The sequence below is a fragment of the Gossypium arboreum genome, chromosome 12, assembly GCF_025698485.1.
Source record: "Gossypium arboreum isolate Shixiya-1 chromosome 12, ASM2569848v2, whole genome shotgun sequence".
Taxonomy (NCBI): domain Eukaryota; kingdom Viridiplantae; phylum Streptophyta; class Magnoliopsida; order Malvales; family Malvaceae; genus Gossypium; species Gossypium arboreum.
The window spans coordinates 22,548,523-22,574,021 of NC_069081.1; the positions used below are offsets into that span (position 1 = coordinate 22,548,523).

General features: G+C 36.8%; 1 non-coding gene across 1 annotated transcript; it reads right to left on the reverse strand.

The window, feature by feature from the left end:
• Window positions 1–23,181: 23,181 nt before the first annotated feature.
• Window positions 23,182–23,288, reverse strand: LOC128286110 (small nucleolar RNA R71). The gene has a single exon (XR_008276655.1). It is a non-coding gene; the product is annotated as a small nucleolar RNA R71 (small nucleolar RNA).
• Between the last annotated feature and the right edge of the window lie 2,211 nt (window positions 23,289–25,499).

Here is a 25,499-nt window from a genome sequence, read left to right on the forward strand (position 1 = left end):
AACGTCATGCCCTATAAAATGTTTAAACAATTAGGTTTTGGGAAACCCAAACAAACTAGGATGAGCATTCAATTAGCAGATAAAACTATAAGATTCTCTAGCTGTATTATTGAAGATGTGCCAGTTAAAATAGATAAATTTATATTTCCTGTTGACTTTATTGTTCTAGACATAGAGGAGGATAGCAACACTCCTTTAATTCTAGGAAGGCCCTTTTTAGCAACTACTAAAACAATTATTGATGTTGGCACAGGTGAACTCACACTCCGTGTGGAAGAAGAAACAATCACTATTCAAGCTCGCAATTTTGGCAACACATCAGAAATTGGAGGTGATCGTCTACCCCATTCTACTAAAACTGACACTATGGTACAACCTAATTTGCAGGAAATGAGTCTGATGAAGCACATGAGTCATTCTCAAGCATTAGTAGAGGACCTACTCATGAAGAACGAAGGCTACAAAGAGAGGAGCTAGATGAATGGCGAACGCATAAACCGAGAACACATGATAAACCAAAACTACGCTAGAACAAGCTCGATACCTCTCCAAATCAGCTTAAGGTTGGAGATAAAGTCTTACTAGATGCCGCAGATCCTCACATTGTCACTACCACACCGAATGAAGAAATCCCTCTTACAATAATCAGTATTCTCCCATGCGGTACAGTCGAGGTGAGTCATCCCAAGTTCGGCACTTTTAAGGTAAACAACACCCGTTTAAAACCTTATTTTGATGAGATTGATAGCAGGAATGAGGAGTATAAATTCCTCAAACCACCATGATCATTCAACGGAGAGGTAAGTCAAGCTTAGACTATAAATAAGTGCTCCTTGGGAGGCAACCTGAGCACTAACTATATTAACTTCTTTAAAATTTAGTCTTCAACACTTAACTTACTAACAGAGCTCTTGAATACAGATTTTCTACAGAGACACGGCAAAGCACACAGGCGTGCTTAGGGCTGTGTGAAAATAGGGCAAAGATTTCCCCAAACACGGGCTACAATAAAATGACACGGCCGTGCGACATGGCCGTGGTCAAACTTGCCAAAATAACACGGGCGTGCGACACGCCCGTGTAGAAGATCCGTGAGTGAACCTGTTAAAACAGCACAGGCGTGCGACACGCCCGTGTCTAGCACCCGTGGTCAAACCTGTTAGATTGACACGGGCGTGGGAGAAGCGAACAATACCAGGCATGGCCGTGCGACACGGCCGTGTGCACCCACATGTCCAAGGAACATGGGCGTGTACTAAATGCCAGACGTGCCCAAATTCAAAATTTGCGAATCACAAGGGCTGAAATTGGGGAACACGGGCGTGTTAACTGGCCGTGTGCCCCAAAATCTATAAATACCCTACACTATTCATTGTCTTCCCCAATCAAAAACCCTAACCCTAGCCGCTACAATTCCACACGGCCTCCCTGCCACGCCAGTACGCCGCCTTCAACTCTATTTTTTACGCCTATTCTCCTCTTTCTAGGGTTTGTTCACTCTTTTCTTGTTTATTCTTACTGATTTCTAGGGCTATTTATCATAATAATATGAAAATTTTCATGTTCCTTTCTTATTTTTATCATAAAAATGTTATATCTAGAATAGTTATTATCTTTCTCATGTTAAAATTCTTGCTCATTACGTGATTTCTCCACTCCATTTGACTAGTTTTACGTAAATATTCATGATTTCTCATGCCTTTTGTGTTGACATTTTTGTTCATCCGTACAATATTCTTTGCAACTTTTTTTTTTAGTTATTCATGCTACTATTATGTAATGACACAAAAGTATGGATTAGTTTAATGAAAATTGTTAAGTGTTGATAGTTGTGGCTGAAATTATGATTTTTATTTAAAATTTGTATTCGTTTTACTTTGACCACTCATCAAGATGACTTGATGATTCTATTTGTAGGTACCATGTCATCTTCACGTGGTAAAAAGGCCGCTGTCTCTGCTTCAAAGAAAAGGAAGGGAGCGTTATCTTCCTTGGGTCCTACCACGAAAGTTCGTCACCCTTTTTTGATGTTCCCCATCGGGCCCCAAGAAGAACTATTCCAAATACTCCGGGCCCGACCTTTAATTGCAGGCCGTTGCATCAACTAGGCTGCGGTAGAACAAGTTCAGTTGGCTGAAGCGATTCGAACCTTCCTAACCACTAACCCTTGGGAGCTGTTCTTTCGGATCATCGAGCCAACATACCTCGAGATCACGATGGAATTATGCTCAACGTTCCATCTTCAGACCGTAATGACGAACTACGATGATCCCGGCAAGGTCCAATTTTTCCTAGGCGGGTTAGTCCGCCAGCTCAGCGTCCCAGAATTCGGTACGGTGCTGGGTTTATATACGGAGGAATTTAAGGAGAAGAATGACTTACATGCTCTCAACTGCCACATCCATCGTTCTCCTTCATGGTGCTGGGACGCACTAGTACGAGGTGGGGCCACCTACAATCCTAGCCGCTCCAAGGCATCGGCTCTCCCTTCATCTCTGAGGTACCTACACGCCATTTTGGCTCACACAATTACAGAAAGGTGAGAGAGCACTGGCATCGTCAACACTCACGATGCCTACTTTTTATGGTATATGTCACACGGGCACATCATCTACCTTGCCTATTTCATCGCCCTTGGATTCAGCACCAGACAGAGTGGCATAGGAAGGGGTCATCTCCATTGGCCCCTACGTTACTCGGTTGGCTCGACACTTCGAGCTCCTCAGCACCGCAGCCTAAGAATCATCCTTAACCCTCATTAGTCAGATGTCTCCACAAGGCATCTCGAGCATGCTTAGCATGAGGATGATCGAAAAGTGTCAAGGAACCTACCCTCCTTAATATTGTCTCACCTAATCTACCAAGGAGGAGGCCTACGAGGACATTCCTGATGATGTCCCTCCACAACACGAGGATCCACAGACTCATCCGCTACCACCCTCTCGTCTAGTTCATGCGGCGGCTTCATATGCTGACATCTCTGAGTGCCTCACTCGATTCAAGCAGAAATGTTTTCAATGATTTGACAACATTGATGCTACTCTACAGTAGATTTGTCAGCACCTCCACATCTTATCGCCAGTCCCACCTCGCGAACCATCCAGCGATGAAGATGTTTAAAAATATTTATTTATTATTTTATGTTTTTAATTTTTCTTAAAACTACGTTTTATTTTTTATTAAACTTTAGAATTTTATTTTTTTAATCATCAATTTCGGTTATTTCTTTATGAGTAATTATTCTTCCTAATATCCCCTAAAAGAGTTCCTTATTTTATCACAATTATATAGAGCTCCTAAGCTCATCATCGCATAGGAACTAAAAACTCCACCGGGGAAGGTTCTCCACGACTACTATGTCCTGATTGCCCACGACCATAGCTACCACCAGATATAATGTAACACCCCGTACCCGAGACCATTGCCGGAGTCGGACACTAGGGGTTTGCAGACTTAAATCACTGTCACCTTAAAAATCATATCTTGAGTTCCAAAACTCAAAAATCAGTTTTGTAATTTTTCCCTGAAACTAGACTCATATGTCCATCTACAGATTTTTTTCTAGAATTTTTGGTTGGGCCAATTAGTACAGTTTATTAGTTAAAGTCTCCCCTGTTACAGGGTGCGACTACACTGACCTTCATGCATTACGACTTGGATATCTACCTGTACAGGGCTTCAATACTGATGTCGTTTGTTTCTATAGAAACTAGACTCAAAAAGCAATCTATACACATATAGCATGACTTCTAAATGTCTCTGGTTAATTTATAATGAATTTCCAAAGTCAGATCAGGGGATCCAGAAACCGTTCTGGCCCTGTCTCTCGAAAACTTTAACATCTCATAATATACTGTTCATATGAATGTTTCGTTACTTTCCTATGAAAATAGATTCATCAAGGTTCGATTACATAATTTATTCACTATTTAATTCCATTCCTACTATTTTTAGTGATTTTTCACATCCACATCACTGCTGCTGCCAGCATCTATTTTTAAGGTAAACTTTACCTATTTCATGATCCTCCATGGATCAACTAGAGTTTGTCATACATATACCAAAAATGATCCTGAATGACCATTCCCATGGCTAACCGTTACCAACATTTCCATACCTCTCGACGAACAACATACAAAACGATTATAATGCTATGATCAAAGTATATTTAAGCCATTTTCGCATGGCTATCCAAATTTACACAAAACCGAAGGGTACATGACCAACAACAAAAGGGTAGTCCTATACATGCGATTTCAAAGTTCAACCAAAAGTGTACCAAAAAGGGGCTTTGATATTGTGGGCGACTTCGACTTCAACAATCCCGAGCCCGATAGCTGACAAACCAAAATCTATAAAACAGAGAATCAAAGAAAAGGAGTAAGCATTTAATGCTTAGTAAGTTTGAGTCATGAATTTAGACACAACCAAAGTATAGCATTCATGTAGCTAAACAGATAATTTCATATGCACAAATTCTCAATATCATACTTACTTCACATTACCAACCCTTATATTCATACACAAAGATCAACTTAGCCAAAGGCGGTAGCTCATTTATCAAGCGGCGAATACTTATTTGTAAGGGCTCAACTAATTCAAAGCACATACTGAAACATACCTCATTGTTGGGATTTTACAAGCGTATTAACTGAAATTTTTACAGCAAGATCATTCATTCCCGAATCACGTACCTTCGGAATTTAACCGGATATAGCTACTCATTCAAATGCCTTGGGACATAGCCCGGTTATAGTAGCTTCGCACAAATGCCTTGAGGCTTAACCCGGATTTAGTAACTTCGCACCAATGCCTTGGGCTTAGCCGAAATTAGTAACTCGCACAAATGCCTTCGGATCTTAGTCCGGAATTAGTAACTCGCACAAATGCCTTCGGATCTTAGTCCGGATATAGTCACTTAGCACAAAGCCTTCGGGACTTAGCACGGACATCATTCGAATAACCATGCACATTTATCAATAAATCATGACACATTCGTATTTCATTTTCATTAGCAAAACTCAAACACAAGACACTTATCACACTTGCAATTTCGGCTCAATAGCCACACACAAAGAGCATGATTTTGATTTGCTTAAAACATGATCTAATCAAATCATAATCTAAGTTCCATTACTCGAAAACTTACCTCGGATGTGGTCGAACGATTCCGGCAGCTATTCGATAACTTTTTCCTTTCCCTTATCCAACTGTGGTCCTCTAAGCTCTTGAGCTAATTCAAACAAATTTAACTTATTAAAGTCTTATTATGCTAGCTTATGGCCGAATATGACAAGGAGTTTAATAGGTCATATGGCCACCCTTTAGCTCGAATACACAATGGTCATACGCATTTTTAATCACATTAAGCAATTTAACACAATTCATTTGAACATCAAAAGAGAACCTCAAGGCACTTAGCCCATATATACATTAGACATTAAAGTCCCATATGTACGAAATCACGAATCGAATTCAACATATTAGCTAATTTTCTAAGTCAAGATAAAGCCATCAATATGCTTACCTATGGCCGAACATACACATCAACTTATGTACTCATTCAAGTGGCCGAACATACACATCTATGCTAAGGCCGATTGCAACACTTAATACATTCTACAAGTATGGTCACTCGTATTGACTAAACACCATTTTGTTTCAAGTTCAAAACTTGGCTAATACACATATATACACTATTAAAGCATCCTCTCACTTTTCATCAATTCAACACATGTATTACTCATTAATATACAAAATTATATTCGGCTTTAGCACACAACTTGCTAGCCTATTCTTCTCCATCTAGCAACTAATGCACATATGTGCTCATTTGTTAGACTCTACTTCATCTAACAACAACCATATTTCCCTTCTACTTCCTACCATGGCCGAATGCATCACAACACCATACCATTTCAATTTTGGTCATGGTTAAACAAAGAACTTAATATCTCACCCAAAAATTCTAAAAAGAAGACTCAAGAGTCATCAATCCACCATCACATGCATCATTACAAAGCTTCATTTTTAGCATGTAAATGACATCAACACCAATCCACCTTAGCCGAATACCATCTCCATGACATAGCAAAGATTTGAACCATGGGCTAGCTAGAACTCAAACTAACAACTAAAAACATGCATGAATCTCATGGACAACTTCAAACATACCTTAGTCTAGCAAACCACCATAGCCGATTTTCTCAAGCTCTTCCCCTTCCTTTCTTTCCTCTATTCGGCCAAGGATGTTCAAGAATGAACACTTTTTTTTTTGTTTTCTTTCCTTCAACTCACGGCAATGGGGGGGGGGGAACAATCACACACATTGCCCATGCTCTTTATTTTATTATTCCTTACATAATGCATTATCCCAACATGTTTATGACATGTTTTTAGCTATAACATTTTGTCCACCCATGCTCATGGCGGCCACTACATATTAGGGGGAAAATTGACATGCAAGTCCTCCTTTTGATTGCATGCACTATTAGATCCTTGTAGATTAGCCTATCACATTTCAAAAATGTCACACATAAGTCCTTTTGACTAAATTCACATGCAATTTACTAAATCGAAGCCTAAAACTTTCACACATTCATAATCACATATTTTAGACAATAAATATCATATTCAAATAATTTGGTGACTCGGTTTAGCGGTCCCGAAACCGCTTTTCGACTAGGGTCACTTTAGAGCTGTCACATATAATATTCTTTTGGCGCAGGACTTATGGACTAATGAACCTCTACCACCGCTGGAGTATCCTTCTCCACTCTCGCACCGATTACTCTCCAAAACTCCAGGTTGAGGAATTCATCATACAGGAAGTTTCACTTCTCCCCCTATCTTACGATTACAAATTTATTTTTCCTATCTATCTTTGTACATTGAGGGAAATGTACATTTTAAGTGTGGGGGGTATTTATTTCATTATCAGAAAAATCCCTGAATAGATCGTTATTCAACCTAGGGATTAGACATTATTATTCTTGAATAGGGATAATAACATAACTTAGGGATCTCTACGGAACAAGTTAAATGAATAGATCGTCCGATTCAGAGCCAGAATAACAAGTACAGTCTAGGTGGATTTTTCCTTTGGTATTGTCTTAATTCAACCGTTTTCCAAAAGTAATCTCCCAATTATACTTTCTGTGAGTTTTTAGTTTAGATAACTAGTTAGTTAAAACAAAACCTCTTTATTCTTAGGCTAGATAATAAAAAGACAGTCATTACTAGTACTTTTAGTTCCTTTGGGTTCGACAATCCGGTCTTGCTAAAATTATACTACTGTTCGATAGGTACACTTGCCTACATCGCGATAATAGTTAGTTTCAAGAACGATTAATTATAAATATTTAAAACCTATCACGAAATCACACGATCAGTGCGTGGAGCAAGATTCTGATTAGTATCAATCGCAGGAGGTAGTGGATTTTCTTGGTTTTCGACCATCTCCTCGGTTGTGGTTGAAGTATCGTCCTCTTGCTCTTTCTCTGTGCATCTAAATTTCGCTTTATTTCTCATCGGTTTCTGTGAACTGTGCGATCGATCTCACTATCGAATAGTAATGGTCCTGACGGGTTTCTTCTAGTCATAAACTAGAAAAACCTGTCAGAAGAAAATAAATGAAGAATTAGAGAAGAAAAATAAAAATTTAAATTGCAATAAAAGTAAAATGGTTAAAGTAATAAAAATTTAGTGTTCCTAATATCCTAGTTCCCTAGCAACGGCGCCAAAAATTTGATACGTGATATTCGCGATAGGTTTTAAATATTTATAATTAATCATTCTTGAGACTAACTATTATCACGATGAAGGCAAGTGTACCTATCGAACAGTAGTATAGCTTTAGCAAGACTGGATTGTCGAACCCAAAGGAACCAAAAGTACTAGTAATTACTTGCTTTTTATTATCTAGCCTAAAAATTAAGAGATTTGCTTATCTAAATTAATTAACAAAACTAAGAGTGCACAGAGAGAAATTGGGGAAAAGCTTTTAGAAATTTCGATTGATTAAGACAATACCTAAGGAAAATCCACCTAGACTTCACTTGTTATTTGACTCTGAATTAGACGATTTATTCATTTGACTTGATCCGTAGAAATCCCTAAGTTATATTATTATCTCTCTCGAGACTAATAACATCTAACCCTAGGTTGATTAATTGAAATCTCTTTCTAATTAACACCTAGTGTTGTATTAACTCGATCTATGGATCCCCTTATTAGGTTTCACCCTAATCCAGCAAAATCTTATCACCCTATCTTTAGGCGTGCAATCAACTCCGCTTAATTATGACAAATTTACTCTTAGACAGGGTCTATTCCTCCTCTGAATAAGAGCATTAACTTGAATCAATATCTTGGAATATTAAAACAAGAATTAAGAACATATAATTAAGAACAAGTCAAATATTTATCATACAATTCAGATAATAATAACAAGATCCATCTTAGGTTTCATTCCCCTTAGGTATTTAGGGGGTTTAGTTCATAATTATAGAAGAAAACATCTTATAAGAATAATGAATACAAAACATAAAGAAAACCCAAAACCCCTGAATGGAAATTGAAGGGAGATCTTCAGTCTTGATATTGAATCCGGCTTCTGAGATGGACCAATCGGCTTCAGTTGAGTAATTCATTGCCTCCTACTCTGTGTCCCCTTCCTAAGTGCCTCCTCAAGTGTTTAAATAGGCTTTAGAATGCCTAAGAGCCCTCAAAATTGGCCTTTTCTGAATAGGGTTATACTTGGGCTCGATAGGGACACACCCGTGAGAGATAACTCCAGCCCGTGGTCAAGGCTGTTGGATAGGCACGAGCGTGTAGTCTACCCGTGTAAGTCGTGCTTCGATCCTACCAAAGGGACACGACCGTGTGACATGACCGTGTGACATGCCCGTGTGAGGAAGTCCAGGCCATGTTTATTTCCCACGTGGGTCCATTTTCTCTGTTTTCGACTTGTTTCTCGCTCTTTTTACTCTCCTATGCTTACCTAAGTGTAGAACATGAAATTAAAGGATTAGGAGCATCGAATTCACCAAATCTAAGGAGAAACCATCCATTAATGCGCTAAGCATGGGATAAAAATATGTTTAAATTACGATTTATCAATTTGGGATTTCTAAGTGGAAGCAACAACTTATAATCCACATGAAAGAAATTAGATTCTCATACAATAAGTGAATACTTTATCAGTTATCTAGAGAAAGCTAACCATATTTTGAGAATTGTAGAAACTGGTAATGCTAGATTTTTTTAGAATGATGATGTTTATAGGAGTGTTTCAAAAATAAGGTGTAAATATACAAGAAACTATAGTAAAGTTTTTTGTTGGAATCTAGTGCCCTTAGTGTAATGATTTTTTCTATATGTACTTTTAATTTTTCAAACAAATTGGTTTAATAAAATATCCATTTGTATCACTGATATCTTCGTATATTGTCCTCAATGGTTTTTTCATACAAATCAAATGAAGAAAATATTGACTAATATTAGTAGATAACCTAAACATGTCTAATCAAAATTGAAAAAAATCGATTGGCAAACTAATATTTCATTTATCAAAATCTATTTGAGGAGATACCTTTTCTTGGGTAATGGAGCGGAGGACTCCTAAAAGATAGAGACATAGATGTGATTGACTAGATTGACAGTACATCGGATAGGACCCAAGTAGAATAGATCCTAGATTTGTTTATAGATTTATTCACTTGTGACATTCATAGTGTGATGACTTGGCATCACTTGTAGCAGTTATTCTAGGTCATTTTTGCACTTAAAGAGTTTGTTTTCTAGCACTTCTATAATTAAATATCGCATCTGGCGGTAGTAGTAGGTTAGGATTAAAAGGCAATAAAAATAAGTGTTTTTACACATTTTCTACTATTTCGATGACTCACAAATCCAATTCGGGCCTCATGAGTGACAAACGAGCTATTTAAGTGTGTAGGATACCATTTGAGGTCCAAGAATACAAGGAATAATGATCGGGCCATGAGACAAGGGGCCCAATATGTGATCGATGCTGCCAAGGACTAGGAAAGCACTCGACATCGAAAAGGAACTACCTCTTGTCACACTGACGCGATAGTATTAAGAAGATATAGCACAGCGTTGACATTGGGACGAGAAACATTCCCATGTCTTGGTGACGTAACTTGGCATGCAAGAAAATGGTTGATTTCTTTAGTTGACATAATTGGGAAATTTCCATATTTGGACCCTAGATTTTAGCATAATATACTATTCGGTGGTTTTATGTGTATCTCGGGGTACTTGATCACCAAGTAGGCTGTTCTCTATATAAGCAACCTTAGGGTCCTGGGATTGTAAACAGTTTTAGACTTAGACATTTTTCTATTCAATTTTAGTTTTCTTTTCTTTTTATGTTCGTGTAGTCGGAACCTTTTTATTTTGATGTGAAGAAAATTTCAAGGAAAGATTACTCCGGATCCGTGCTTAAATATAATTATCAATGAGCATTCTCCTATCTCTTTCTTTATTATTTTATTTATGCTTTGTTAACTTGATCAATTAACTATCGTATGAATGTTGGAATAATTTATTGTGTTTATTTTATATCTTGCATGTTTCGATTATTTAACTAATTAATTAATCAAGTCGATTAACTAACAAAAGAATAAGGGTTCATAATAGGATTAATTGGTATAACTTATGTGTTCTTAATCTGTTAGAATTGATAACCTTAATAAGTAATCATAAGGGAGACGAGATCGGGAGAGAAGTCCAACTGAGTAAATCGTAGTTATCGAGCAAAGAAAGTAAGGTCGGAAGACAAGTGAGTATTCATCGATTAATTAATTAGTAGAGTTGAGAGGTAATACTAGTTAATTAATAGATAATCCATATTAAAACCTGAATTTTGAAATTAGTTAATCTTCTGTTTATTAGTTAGGGATTTAATAGATCATAGACTAGAGGCTCGTGTTGTCGACACTAGAAGTAGGAAAGTCCCTTAAGTTAATTTAGGTTTAATAATTTAATTATTTTAATAAATATATTAATTTGGACTTACACTACTAATTCATGACTTAATTAGATTAGTAATTATTTTCTATAATTAATTTAATAGTAATTTCTCAAATTTGCAGTCCCTTAGGTATGATTCTCGAAATACTTTTCGGTGTTCCATTGTAATACAATAATATATTATAATTTGACCTGTACGCTTGCAGACACTGCCAATTTAATTTAATATATTTTTGATGTTCTATTTTTACTATTAACGTTCACATGTTTATAGGCAGTCATGTGACATACCTTAATTTTGAGTGTATGATGGATTATGTATGTGTGAATTGTATACTTTGATATAAATGAAAGCCTGAGTTCAAATAGATAAAGAATCGAATGTTGGTTTGTTGGGTATACGACTTTTGCATTATGTAGCATTATTCCACAATAGTGAAATTTACAATCCAAACAAATGGTAAATGATATCCTCCCATTAGCATGACATGATAGATGAAAAGTAATGTGGCCACCAGTTTTTTGTCTTAGGATAAATGATTAAATTACTATTTGATAGTTATTGACTTTTCATGAAGAAAGATTTAATGGCCACCATGAGATAAAATACGATCACACTGAGAGAAAAAATTTATCCCAAAGAGATTAAGGATGCCTTATGAGGGTAACACACTTATGACAAGGTAATTGGACGGGCACTTGAAAAGTATCTTTTGTAATGATATATAAAAAAGGAGAGCTCAGTCATAATACTTTAGTGGATTGACGTCTTGACTAAATAAAGTTGTAATTAATAGGTGAAAAGTTGAAACTTAATTAAAAATTATTTAAGCCTTAATTATATATATCCAATAAGTCTCTCTGGTAGCTCGAGATAACTAGAAACAAATTGCATGTAGAACCAATAATAAAAAATGAATGAAAAGGATGAAGTAAGAGAAATTGCATGTATCACTATCTGTAGTGAATGTTTTTTCTCACTAAGTACAAAAGATGACTTAGAAATTAATTTAAGTTCTTCAAATTATTATTTAATCAATTTTTAACTAAATAATTGAAGATCAAAGTGAGAATTAAATTAATCAGTCATTAAGGATTTGTTTAATAAGATAATTAAATATGTTTTCCTCATGGATTCTCTTACTGTACATTTGCCATGACTTTAACAAAATAAAAATTGGGTTGAGAAAATAATTTAATTGCCGACGGATACTGTACGTTGCCATGGCCTAGTCATGGTTTTACACATTATTTCCCATATTTATGATCTTGGCAGACTCTGTTGGTTGTTATAGTCGATCCATTGTCTTACACCTGTAATTCCCATGTTTAATGTCCTGGCAGACTACCCAGTGTTATCTGTCTTGATGGACTGTATTGGTTTTCATAGTCAAGCTATGATCTTACACCTTAAACCTTTTTGAGGTACCACCTCGAATGTAACACCCCTCACCCGTATTCGACGTCGGAATAGGGCTCGAGGCGTTACCAGGATTTCACGTTCATAAACATATTAAATCAAGTCACTAAGTTGCGCTTCAATTTAAAACTTTTCAAATTGTGTATATCATTTCCTTTAAATAGGCCTTCGAAACCTAAAACATGCCTAGAGGCGGTGCGGGACAAAATCGAGAATGTTTGATAAACTTTGGGCACCTTGGAAAATTTCTTTTAACTTGAAGTGTCACACGCTCGTGTGACTTGGGACATGCCCGTGCAATCACCCTGTGTCCAAGACTTGAGCATTCTATCAAATTCACAAGACCAAGACACACGCCCGTGTGTCTAGCCCGTGGTCATTTAACAGAACTACCACTTTAGATGCAGGGGACACACGACCATGCCACACGCCCACGGGTGTGGCCCGTGTGTCACACGGCCTTGGTACACGCCCGTGTACCCAACTGTGTAGACCCTATTAGGCTATTTTCCAAGCCTATGGGCACCCCCTTTTAACACTTATACTTAATGAATATTAAAAACAAAGTAAAACATAATTATGCTCTCATAAATGATCTTTGCAAAAACTTATTGCAAGGAAACCCCATATCATTGGTTTCGTACATGTTAGGTTATTTCCCATTTTGTATTTATGTGTTGTCATACCACTTTAATACATTCAAGATTGGCTCGTTCTTATGACTCATTACCAATTGGAATTCAACCATCGAACATGATTATAAACTTGCATGGAAATTTTGTAGGTCATAGCCTACTTCAAAACAAGCCGATCTCTATGGCCATAAACAAAAAGATAGATTTATCTTTACAAGGCTTCATTTGGCGAATCAAATGACACATATAACAAAATACTCAAAAGACCTATACATGCCATTGAACAATTTAGAAATGTCTTTATACCAAAGCTGCTCTACTTGATAGTATGCTGACTCTCCAACCGTTTTCCAATCTTTACGAGTCCTCGAGCTTTGTGAGAGACAGGGAAAAGAGAGGGGGTAAGCATTTACATGCTTAGTAAGCTCAAATGACCGGTGTCGAAACCATTTTTATTTTGAGGAAAAAACGGGAATCGACTAATAAAACAAAGTGTGGAGTCGCCACCAACCTTTTTTATTTTGGTGCGATTGGATCACCTAATAAAACATTTTATTTCATTTAAATCCATTTTGGTCTACATAAATTTAAAAATGGGTTCGGGAGCTGGTTACGTATGAGGAAGGGTTAGCACCCTTACTACGCCCAAAGATTGGTACCATATTGATTACATGCTTTCCTTATGTCTAGGGTTTTTTCAAAAAAAAAAAAAATTGAAATTTGATTCCTTTTAAAACATTTGAGTGGTTTAAGCTGGTCGTCAAAACTTTCTCGTTTCAAAGGTATAAAGCATCACATCCAGCATGATAGGACATGATACTTTATACTTTTGAGAACACGATTGAGTTTTGACTTCCAAAAGCTCTTAGGTCAAAAATTACAAAAGGGTGTCCAAATATTTAGTCCAACGAAAAATCAAAACCCAGCACGGTAGGGCACGATTTCTCGAATTTCTAAATACTGAACATTGCCTTATTTTAGGATTTTTTAAAAAGATTTGTAAACTCAAAACATATTAATTTTATTTGAAATACAATGGAATAGTTGATTTTAAAGAGTTGGAAATTATAAAGCAACATTTATAAACCAAAGGAAAAAATGAAAACATGGGATAATATGCATGCATAACGTACAATACTTGATAAGTGCAGATAACATAACCTTATTTAACCAATCAAATCAAAAAAACAATTAACTCAAAATATAACAAAGTTCACAAGCATGGGTGAACAACAATTGATTTAATAGTACATAAAAACTAGTAAACGCGATGTAGCAAATATACATGAAATAACGTGAGGACAATTAACACATGAAATACTAAACAATATAAAACCAATATGATACTAAAATAATTTCTAAAATGATGGACTAACAAGCAAATAACATATGCTAGAACTTGAAATAATTTATAAAGGAAAAACTAAGAATTTAAATATATAATTTTAAAAAAAGACATTGCAAAAACATTTGAATCAAATAAGGTGCCAAATATTTAGAAATAAAACATTTATTTAAAATTGACAATATCTATACAATAAAGATAATTTTTAAAAAACATGAAATGTGAAAAGATAACATGGGTATGAAATATGAAACTAAATATATGTTCATGGGAATAAATTTTAGAAGCAATTGTATGCAAAAATAACATGGAATTAAAATATGAATTATAAGATTAAATTAATTCTATCATAAATTATAGATGTAATGATTTTAAAACATAATTATGTATACGAAGAAAACTATATGTATAAAATACATGGATTTGGTGATGTCTATAGATCGAATATATATATATATATATATATATATATATATGTATAAGAATAATTTAAATAATATATAAAACATGTATACAAAACATATTAGAATAACCAAAATATATGTTAAAATATATGGATTGAGTCAAGACCCATTATATGTATGAAATAACATAACATTAATAGTATACATAGACTAAAATTATCTTTATTATGAATATTATATACACAACAATGTGAAAAACATTTATATAAATAAAATATACAAAATGTGATGATGATATGACAAAAACAAATTTACAATAATAAAGAAACAATTACCAAGGTAGTTCAAAATATACAAATAAGTAATCAAGATTAAAAAATGACTATAAAATAAAAACCTAATTAAAATTAAATTAAAACAAAAGGGATAATTTACAAATAAAATAACAAAAAAAAAGACCAATATGCAACGCGCACAAATGCTCAGTGACTGAAGTTGTAAATAATCCTGGTCTCAAAACGCAGGGTTTAGGCGCGGGCTGAATTGATATGATACCCTAATTCCAGGTGAAATTTAAAAAACAAATAAAGTGTAAATAGGGCCTAATCCAAAATCAGCACGAAGGAGAAGGGCCATGTGCACAAATTCCCCAATTTAAGCAAAGGAACGCTGATCCTGCCCGCTAATCGGGTCAACGCGCGGATCTTTACCCTTTTTGAACGGTGCCGTTTTGAATTCAGGCCTTAAAATCTCATTTTTACTCATTTTCTTTTAAAACATAAGCAGTCCTTTGAGTTAAAAACAAGGGCACTACTCTGCTAGGGTTCATTTTGCCGCAGCCGACGAACCACCATCACATTTGGTGACCAACAGCGCGCAAACAGTACCTCGATCCTGCCATTGAAGGGCTCGACCACACCTAAAGGGATTTAGTAAGTGTATTCTCTCTCCTTTTCTTTTTTATTTGCAAAAACTTCAAATCTCATGTTATTTTTAAAAAAAAAGGAAGAGAGATTTATAGAACAAAGAAGCTTTCATCACTGTTCGACCCCTCGCCCTTACCTCCGCATCTCCGAGGTATTTGGGCTCTCATCGGCATCGATTCACATACTAAGAAATCGAGCCAACCAAAAAGAAAACAAATCGAAAGAGAAGGAAAAAAGCTTGAAGTCACCTTTGCTATTTTTTGATTGCTTTTCTTCTATTCTGTATGCGTAAAAAAAGAAACAATACATTGTTTATGGCTTTATAGCTGAAATCAAAAAATAAAAATACAATTTTTCTTCTTTGTTTCGTATTTGCTGTTGTCCTCTCGTTTATTCATAGGTATGGAGGCCAGTTGGCGTGGTGGTACGTGGCACTCGGCGTAGGGTGTACGGAGGTGGCTCGTGGCGGTCGTACGGTGCTGAGGGTTGGGGTTTAGCTGTGGTGCAAGAGGCAGAAACCTTAGGGTTTCTGTTTCTAAAATATTTTGGGCCATTTGGGCCGATACAATTTTGGGTCTAGGTTTATTTTATTTGGGCTTGTATTGGGTTTCGGTTTAATTAATGGGCTGATGTAAATGGACTGAACTGTTAATGGACTGTTTTAATTTGGTTTGGTTTTTTTGTTTAGTTATTTTTTGTTTATTTTGCTTTGTCTTGGGCTCTGGCTAAATTGGCCTATTACAACTGCCCCTCTTTGCTCATTGTCGTGTAACTAGAATAGAGCAAAGACTTCAAAGGGGGCCAAATTTGCCTGGTTTCGCCGAATTATGACTTCTTTGGTGTTCTTTTTCTTCGAGGTAGCCTTGTTCCAATCCTCTACAACTTCAGGGGTATAGGAATTGTTGCCCCAATCTACTCCACTGTAACTCTAGAGAGACTAGCCTTGTAGCTCTTAATTTGCTGTACTGCAACTACTCCACTGCAACTTCAGGGAGATAAGGTTTACGTATTTTTATCCTGCTCAACTGCAACTTCAGAGAGATAAGGATTGTGGCTTTGATCTGCTCCACTGCAACTTCAGGGAGACAAGATCTACTATCTTCAGTCTGCTCCACTGCAACTTCAGGGCTACAACTTCAGAGAGATAAGGTTTGTGGCTTCGATCTGCTTCACTGCAACTTCAGGGAGGCAAGATCTGCTATCTTCAGTCTGCTCCACTACAACTTTAGGGAGATAAGACTTGTTACTTCAACACGCTCTACTGCAACTTTAGAGAGATAAGGTTTGCGTATTTTTATCCTGCTTTACTGCAACTTTAGAGAGACAAGGATTTGTGGTTTCACTGGTTTGTTATGCCGCTCTCTGGGGGACATGACCTGTAGAATCAATTTTATGGGCCTATGCTTATGCTGAATGATTAGGATGCTTTGATCAGAATGAATTGAATGCTCCTAACTAGGTGTGTATGATGTTTGCATGAATGCAGAATGTCATGAGAATGATCCCTTTCAATATTTGGGTTGTTATTGCTCGTTGTTCATCAAGGTTCTATCACTGATGTTTTATCCTGTCTCCTTTTCTTGACTGGTATCTTTGGCAGAAAAATCCAAAAATAATCACTATTTGCTCAGCTAGTTCGCTCTACTTTATCCTTAGGGAGACAGGATCTGTGGTTTCTTCTATCCATCCCACTACAACCCAAGGGTATAGTATTTGAATTTTCCCTCATCAATTCAGTCTACTACACCATTCTTCGGGTTTCACGACTAGACGTGTATACCTGATATTTTCATGAATGTAAAGGATCATTTTTCTTTTTTCGAGAGTGACCTCCTTTTACATTGATCATTTTTCATCGAAATTGTATCATTGACGCAATATCTCGTCTTTTTGTTCAATCACTATTTTGAACCAAAAATCCAAATAGATGGTCTCTACTTAAACCATTCCCACTCAGATATTTCCTTAACCTTGGTGAGTTCTAAATAACAGCCCTATGTCAAATTCTTGTATTATTTAGAAGCTTTCCAAAGTAATATGCGAAACTCATTTTGTGAAAGTATTATTAGTTCATTAATCATTATTTCAATGTGACATGCTTGCAAAAAATCATAGCAATGGATAAGAAACGAATTTAATTATGGCATAACTTGAAATAAATAAATTATCGAAGATAAAAATGAAAGTCTATTAGGGATGCAAATCTTGAAAAGAAAAATATTTCAAAGGTAGCTGATTTATTATGAATAAGGTGAAGATTAGGTGCCCCTGATATTGCAGCCTGAATTTCTCTGTACGAACTTCCTGAAGACCAAATTAGACTTGATATGTGTTTAGGAGATCAGAAGCACTTTGCCAATGCCCCAAGATGTGGCATACCCTTTCCCTTGTCAATTCAGGTATAGCATGATCATCGCTTTCCCCATCTTTGATCAACATCTGAGCCGCCCTTTTCGAGTTTTCAACTCAAATCCCCTTTGGTCTCAAGGCGCCCTTTGCGGGTTTTCACCTTGGCCTCTCCTTTTTTTTAAGGAAGGTCTCAAAGCGCCCTTTGCGGGTTTTCACTTTGGCCTCTTTCCCTCTTTAAGTGTAATACTTTTTGATTGAATCCGAATTCACTAGATTAGACAAATTTTTTCCATCCATTTCGGCTAGGATTAATGCTCCTCCGGAGAAAGTTTTCTTCACCACATAAGGCCCTTCCCAATTGGGCATCCATTTTCCTCTAAAATCCTTTTGTATAGGAAGAATCTTTTTCAGGACTAGATCTCCCTCATGGAACTCTCCTGGGTGAACCTTTTTGTCATAAGCTCGCATCATTTTTTTGATACATCTGACCATGCTGAATAGCTCTTAGTCTCTTCTCCTCAATCAAATTCAACTGATCATATCGAGACTGTATCCATTCTGCTTCATCTAACTTCAACTCTGACTAAACTCAAAGAGAAGGTATCTCCACCTTAATGGATAGAACTGCTTCCATTCCATAGACCAATGAGAAAAGCATTGCCCTAGTAAAAGTTCTGATAGATGTTCGATAAGCATAAAGAGCGAATGAAAACTTCTCATGCCAATTTTTATAAGTTTCAATCATTTTTCCCACAATCCTCTTGATATTTTTATTGGCTGCTTCTATTACCCCATTCATTTTTGGGCGATATGGTGATAAATTATGGTGTCTGATCTTAAACTGACTGTAGACCTCTACTATTGTGCTATTGTTCAAATTCAATGTATTGTCAGATATGATCCTTTCAGGCATCCCATATTGACATATGATCTCCTTTTTCAGGAATTTACTCACAGCTGATTTTGTAACATTGGCATATGAGGTCGCCTCTACCCACTTGGTGAAATAGTCAATGACCACAAAGATGAACCGATGCCCATTTAAAGCCTTCAGTGAGATTGGCCCTATGACATCCATGCCCCACATAGAAAACGGCCATGCGGAAGTCATAACATGCAAAGGCGAATGAGGTACATGAATTTTATCACTATAGATTTGACATTTGTGACACTTCTTGGCATAATTAATGCAGTCTCCTTCCATTGTAGACCAATAATATCCAAATCTCATAATTTGTCTAGCCATTGTGAAGCCATTAGCATGTGTTCCACAAACACCTTTGTGAACTTCTTCCAAAATTTTCTTGGCTTCCACAGCATCTACACATCTCAATAGTACTTGATCCTTTCTTCTTTTATACAGTATTTCCCCATGTAAGACATAATCACAAGCTAGTCTTCTCAACGTGCTTTTATCATTCTCAGTTGCTTGATTAGGGTACTCACGATTTCTCACGTATCGCAATATATCTTGATACCAAGGGTGGTCATCTCTCTCCTCTTCCTCCATGTTGTAACAATAAGATGGGGCTTCACAAATACTCATCTGAATTAGTTTTGCATCTTCTTGTTTGCTCACATTGATCATGGAAGCCAAAGTAGCCAAAGCATTCGCCATCTGGTTCTCATCTCGCGGGAGATAATTGAAAGTAATATCATCAAACTCCTCAATTAACCCCAACACCGTACTTCGATAATTAATCAATTTGGAGTCCCTTGTCTCCCATTCACCTTTAAGCTGGTAGATCACTAGTGCGAAATCTCTATATACTTCCAACACCTTGATCTTGCGTTCTATGGCTGCCCGGAGTCCCATGATGCATGCTTCATATTCTACCATATTATTTGTGCAATCAAAATCCAATTTACATGTGAATGGATAATGATCTCCATTTGGGGATACCAAAACTGCCCCGATTCCATTACCCACAACATTTGAGGCTCCATCAAAGTTCAATTTCCATGGGTGACCTTTTGTAACGTCCTCTTCAGTAGCCATCACATACATTAATTCTTCATTAGGGAAATCAAATTCAAGGGCCCACAATCTTCTAGAGCTCTACTGGCCAGAAATCTTGCTATTGCGCTCCCTTTCATGGCCTTTTGACTCACGTAGACTATGTCAAATTCAGAAAGTAGAATTTTCCACCTAGCCATCCTTCTGTTCAAGGCGTTTGAATCCATCATATATTTTAAAGGGTCCAACTTCGAGATTAACCAGGTCCTATGGTACAACATGTATTGCCTCAACCTCCGAGCTGTCTAGATCAAAGCACAACACAATTTCTCGATTGACAAATATCTCAATTCACATTCGGTGAATTTCTTATTGAGGTAATATATCGCCTTTTCTTTTCTTCCCGACTTATCATGCTGACCAAGCATACATCTCATAGAGTTATCAAACACTGCTAAATATAGTATTAGTGGCCTATCTGAGCTTGGAGGTGACAGCACTGGAGAACTTGACAAGTACTTTTTAACCTTATCAAAAGCTATCTGGCATTCATCATCCCATTCTCCTAGGTTGTGCTTTTTAAGAAGATGAATTATGGGATAGCATTTCTCAGTTAATTGTGAAATGAACCGAGCAATATAATTTAGTCTTCCTAAGAAGCCTCGAACTTCTTTTTGAGTACGTGGTGGAGGCAATTCTTGTATAGCCCGAAATTTTTCTGAGTCAATCTCATTTCCCCTTTCACTGACTACAAAGCCTAGTAGCTTTCCTGATCTAACTCCAAAAGTACATTTCGCTGGATTAAGCTTTAGCTGAAGTTTTCTCAATCTTAAGAACAGCTTTCTCAATACTTTGATATGCTCCTCTTCAGTTTAAGATTTGGCAATCATATCGTCTACATAAACTTCAATCTCTTTATGTATCATATCATGAAATAAGGTCACCATGGCTCTTTGATATGTCGCTCCAACATTCTTCAGCCCAAACGACATCACCTTATAACAGAACGTTCCCCACAAGGTTATGAAGGTAGTCTTTCCCATGACCTCAGGATGCATCTTTATCTGATTGTATCCCGATAAGCCATCCATGAAGGAAAACAATGACTAGCTGATAAACCATAAATTATACATATTTTTACCCCATGTTTAATGCATTTTATGGATGATTTCTCATTAGAATTGGTGAATTATTTGCTCCTAATGCTTTAATTTCATGTTTTATACTTAGGAGAGCATAGGAGAGCGAAAGGAATGAGAAATGGGCCAAAAACAGAGAAAATGGGCCAAAGTACAAAATCAACACGGCCTGGACCTCCTCACACGGGCAGACCACACGGCCGTGTCAATTTGGCAGGCTAGAATATGGCCTGAAGTAATCGAACACGGGCGTGTGCCACGGGTATGTCCCTACCAAGCCCAAGTTGAGTCCAATTCAAAAAAGGCTACTTGTGAGGGCTCATAGGCATTCTAAAGCCTATAAATACACCCTAGAAGAGGAGAAAAGGGAGACACAGAATAGGGAGTAAGGAATTACTCCAAGGAAGCCGATTGATTCATCTTAGAAGCCAGATTCATCATCAAGACTGAAGATCCCTCCTCAATTCCCCTTCAGGAGTTTTGGGTTTTCTTTATGTTTTGTATTCTTTATTTTTCTAAGATGTTTTCTTATTTAGTTATGAACTAAATCCCCTAATTACCTAAGGGGAATGAAACCTAAGACGAATCTTATTATTATTTTCTGAATCATATGATAAATATTTAACTTGTTCTTAATTATGTGTTCTTAATTCTTGTTTTGATATCCCAGGATACTGATTCAAGACAAGCTCTTACTCAGAGGAGGAATAGAACTTGTCTAAGAGTACAATTGTCATAATTAAGCGAAGTTGATTGCGTGGCTAGACATAGGGTGACAAGATTTTTCCGGATTAGGGTGAAACCTAATAAGGGGATCCATAGATCGAGTTAATGCAACCCTAGAGCGTTAATTAGAAAAAAGTCTAGGTTATTCAATCTAGGGATTAAATGTTATTAGTCTTGAATAGGGATAATAACATAACTTAGCGATTTCTACGGAACAAGTTGAATGAATAAATCGTCCGATTTGGAGCCAGAATAACAAGTAAAGTCTAAGTGGATTTTTCCTTAGGTATTGTCTTAAGTCAATCGATTTTTCCAAAAGTAATTCCCCAATTAGTTTTTCTGTGCGTTCTTAGTTTAGATAATTAGTTAATTAAAACAACACCCCATTTTTTTAGGCTAGATAATAAAAAGATAGTCAATACTAGTACTTTTAGTTCCTTTGGGTTCGACAATCCGATCTTGCTAAAACTATACTACTGTTCGATAGGTACACTTGTCTACATCGTGATAATAGTTAGTTCAAGAACGAGTAATTATAAATATTTAAAACCCATCACGAAATAACGCGATCAAGTTTGTTGGTGCCATTTATTTTACTTTAGGAATGCTTAATTTTTTTTTACTTTAGCCATTTATTTTTCTTGCAATTTAATTTAATTTAATTATTATTTATTAAATACTTTTTCCTTCTCTTGGCAGGTTTTCATAGTTTATGACTAAAAGAAACCCGTCGGGACCATTACTTTTTGACAAGAAATCGATCGCACAGTATGTAGAAACCAAAGAGAAAAGGCAAAGCTTAAGATACACGGAAAACGAGCAAGAAGACGATACTCAACCCCCAACTGAAGAGATGGCTGAAAACCAAGGCAATCAGCTACCTCCTGCAATTACGGTTAATGAAAATCCTACTCCACGCACTATGTATGATTATGCTAAACCTTCTTTAACAAAAACTGAATCTAGCATAGTTAGACCTGTTGTAGCTGCAAATACTTTTAAATTAAAACCTAACACTATTCAGATGATACATCAATTTGTTCAGTTTGATGGTTTGTAGGATGAGGATCCCAACGCTCATTTAGCCAACTTTTTAGAACTATGTGATACATTTAAAATCAATGTCATTTCTGATGATGCCATTCGTCTTTGGTTGTTTCCCTTTTCATTGAGGAATAAAGCTAAACAATGGTTGAACTTATTACCACGAGGGTCAATTACTACTTAGGAACAAATGACCAAAAATTTTTTACTAAAATATTTTTCACCGGCTAAAACGGCTAAATTACGTAATGATATCTCTTCTTTTGTGCAGATGGATTTAGAAACACTCTACGATGCATGGGAGAGATACAAGGACCTTTTGAGAAGGTGCCCTCACCATGGGTTACCGCTTTGGCTCCAAGTACAAACATTTCACAATGGTCTAAATCCTTCGACTCGGCAAATGGTTGACGCAGCTGCTGGCGTAACCATCAATAATAAAACACCGAAAGATGCCTATGAGTTTATAGAGGAGATGTCGCTGAATAACTATTAATGGCAAGTCATGAGGAAAAAGCCAACGAAAATAGCCGGTGTTTATAATGTCGATTCAGTCACCATGCTCTCTAATCAGGTAGAACTTTTGAATAAGAAAATTGATGGTTTTCTTAGTTCTTCACAGGTTCACCCAATAATGCAGTGCGAAGCAAGTGGAAGTGGAACAAACCATTCGGAATACAAAATTTATGGCCACAACATGGATAACGAGCAATTAAATTACATGGGTAATAATCCTCGACCTCAAAACAATCCATATAGTAACACTTATAATACAGGTTGGAGGAAATTCTCGTGGGGCGGTCAAGGAAATCAAATACCACAACATCCTCCGGGCTACCGAAAACCACCCTACCAACAGTAAAAGAAGCCAAACCTTGAAGAGATGCTCTCAAAGTTTATTTCGATGTCGGAAACTAGTTTTCAAAACACTGAGACAGCACTTAAAAATCAACAAGCGTCGATCCAAGGGCTCGAAACCCAGAGAGGCCAGCTCTCTAAACTGATCTCCGAATGACCATAGGGTAGTTTGCCAAGTAATACCGAACCTAACCCAAGGGAACAAATCAACGCAATTAATATTCAAGATGACAAAGGAGTCGTTGAGCCTGAACCAAAACCGAGGCAAGAAACTGTGATAAGCAAGAGTCAAGGTGAGGTAGATCAAAATACAAACAAACAGTGACTGTCGAATATAAACCTCATGTGCCATACCCCAACGTGACAAGGAAAGACCCCTCAGATGAACAATTTGGTAAATTCCTGAAACTCTTAAAAAAATTACATATTAACTTACCGTTTATTGAAGCTCTATCGCAGATGCCAAACGCAATGAAATTTTTAAAGGAGCTTTTAGCAAATAAGCGGAAGTTGGACGAGGCGTCGCATGTGGAGCTGAACGCAGTTTGCTCGGCCATTCTCCAAAATAAACTACCCAACAAACTAAAAAGCCAAGGGAGCTTTACTACTCCTTGCTTAATTGGTAGTTTAGATGTTAATCATGCATTAGCTGATTTAAAGGCTAGTATCAACGTCATGCCTTACAAAATGTTTAAGTAATTAGGTCTCAGGAAACCAAACAGACTAGGATGAGCATTCAATTAGCAGATAAAACTATAAGATTCCCTAGAGGTATTATTGAAGATGTGCTAGTTAAAATCGATAAATTTATATTTCCTGTTGATTTTATTGTTCAAGACATAGAAGAGTATAGCAACACTCCCTTAATTCTAGGAAGGCCTTTTTTAGCAACTGCTAAAACTGTCATTGATGTTGGCACAGGTGAACTTACACTCCGAGTGGGAGACGAAACAATCACCCTTCAAGCTCGCAATTCTGGCAACACATCAGGAATTGAAGGTGATCATTTAAATCATTCTACTAAAACTAACCACATGATACAACCCACTTTGCAGGAGATAAGTCTGAAGGAAGTATACGAGTCATTCTCAAGTAAAGGACCTATTCATGAAGATCGAAGACTACAAATCGAGGAACTTGATGAATGGAAGATGCACCAACCAAGAACACCCGACAAACCAAAACTACGCCAAAACAAGCTCGATACCTCTCAAAATAAACCTAAGGTTGGTGATAAGGTCCTATTAGATGCCGCAGATCCCCACATTGTCACTACCACACCGAATGAGGAAATCCCTCTTATGGTACTCAGTATTTTTCCATTCGGTACAGTGGAGGTGAGTCATCCCAAGTTTGGCACTTTTAAGGTAAACAACACCCGATTAAAACCTTATTTTGATGAGATTGACAACAGGAATAAGGAGTATAAACTTCTCGAACCACCATGATCATACAACGGAGAGGTAAGTCGAGCTTAGACTATAAATAAGCGCTTCTCAGGAGGCAACCCGAGCACTAACAATATTAATTTCTTTAAATTTTGGTATTTAACTCCTAACTTACTAATAGAAATCTTGAATACAGGTGTTTTCACAGAGACACGACCAAGCACATGGGCGTGCTTAAGGCCGTGTGAAAATAGGGCAAAAGATTTCCCCAACACGGGCTACGATTAAATGCCACGGCCGTGCGATATGG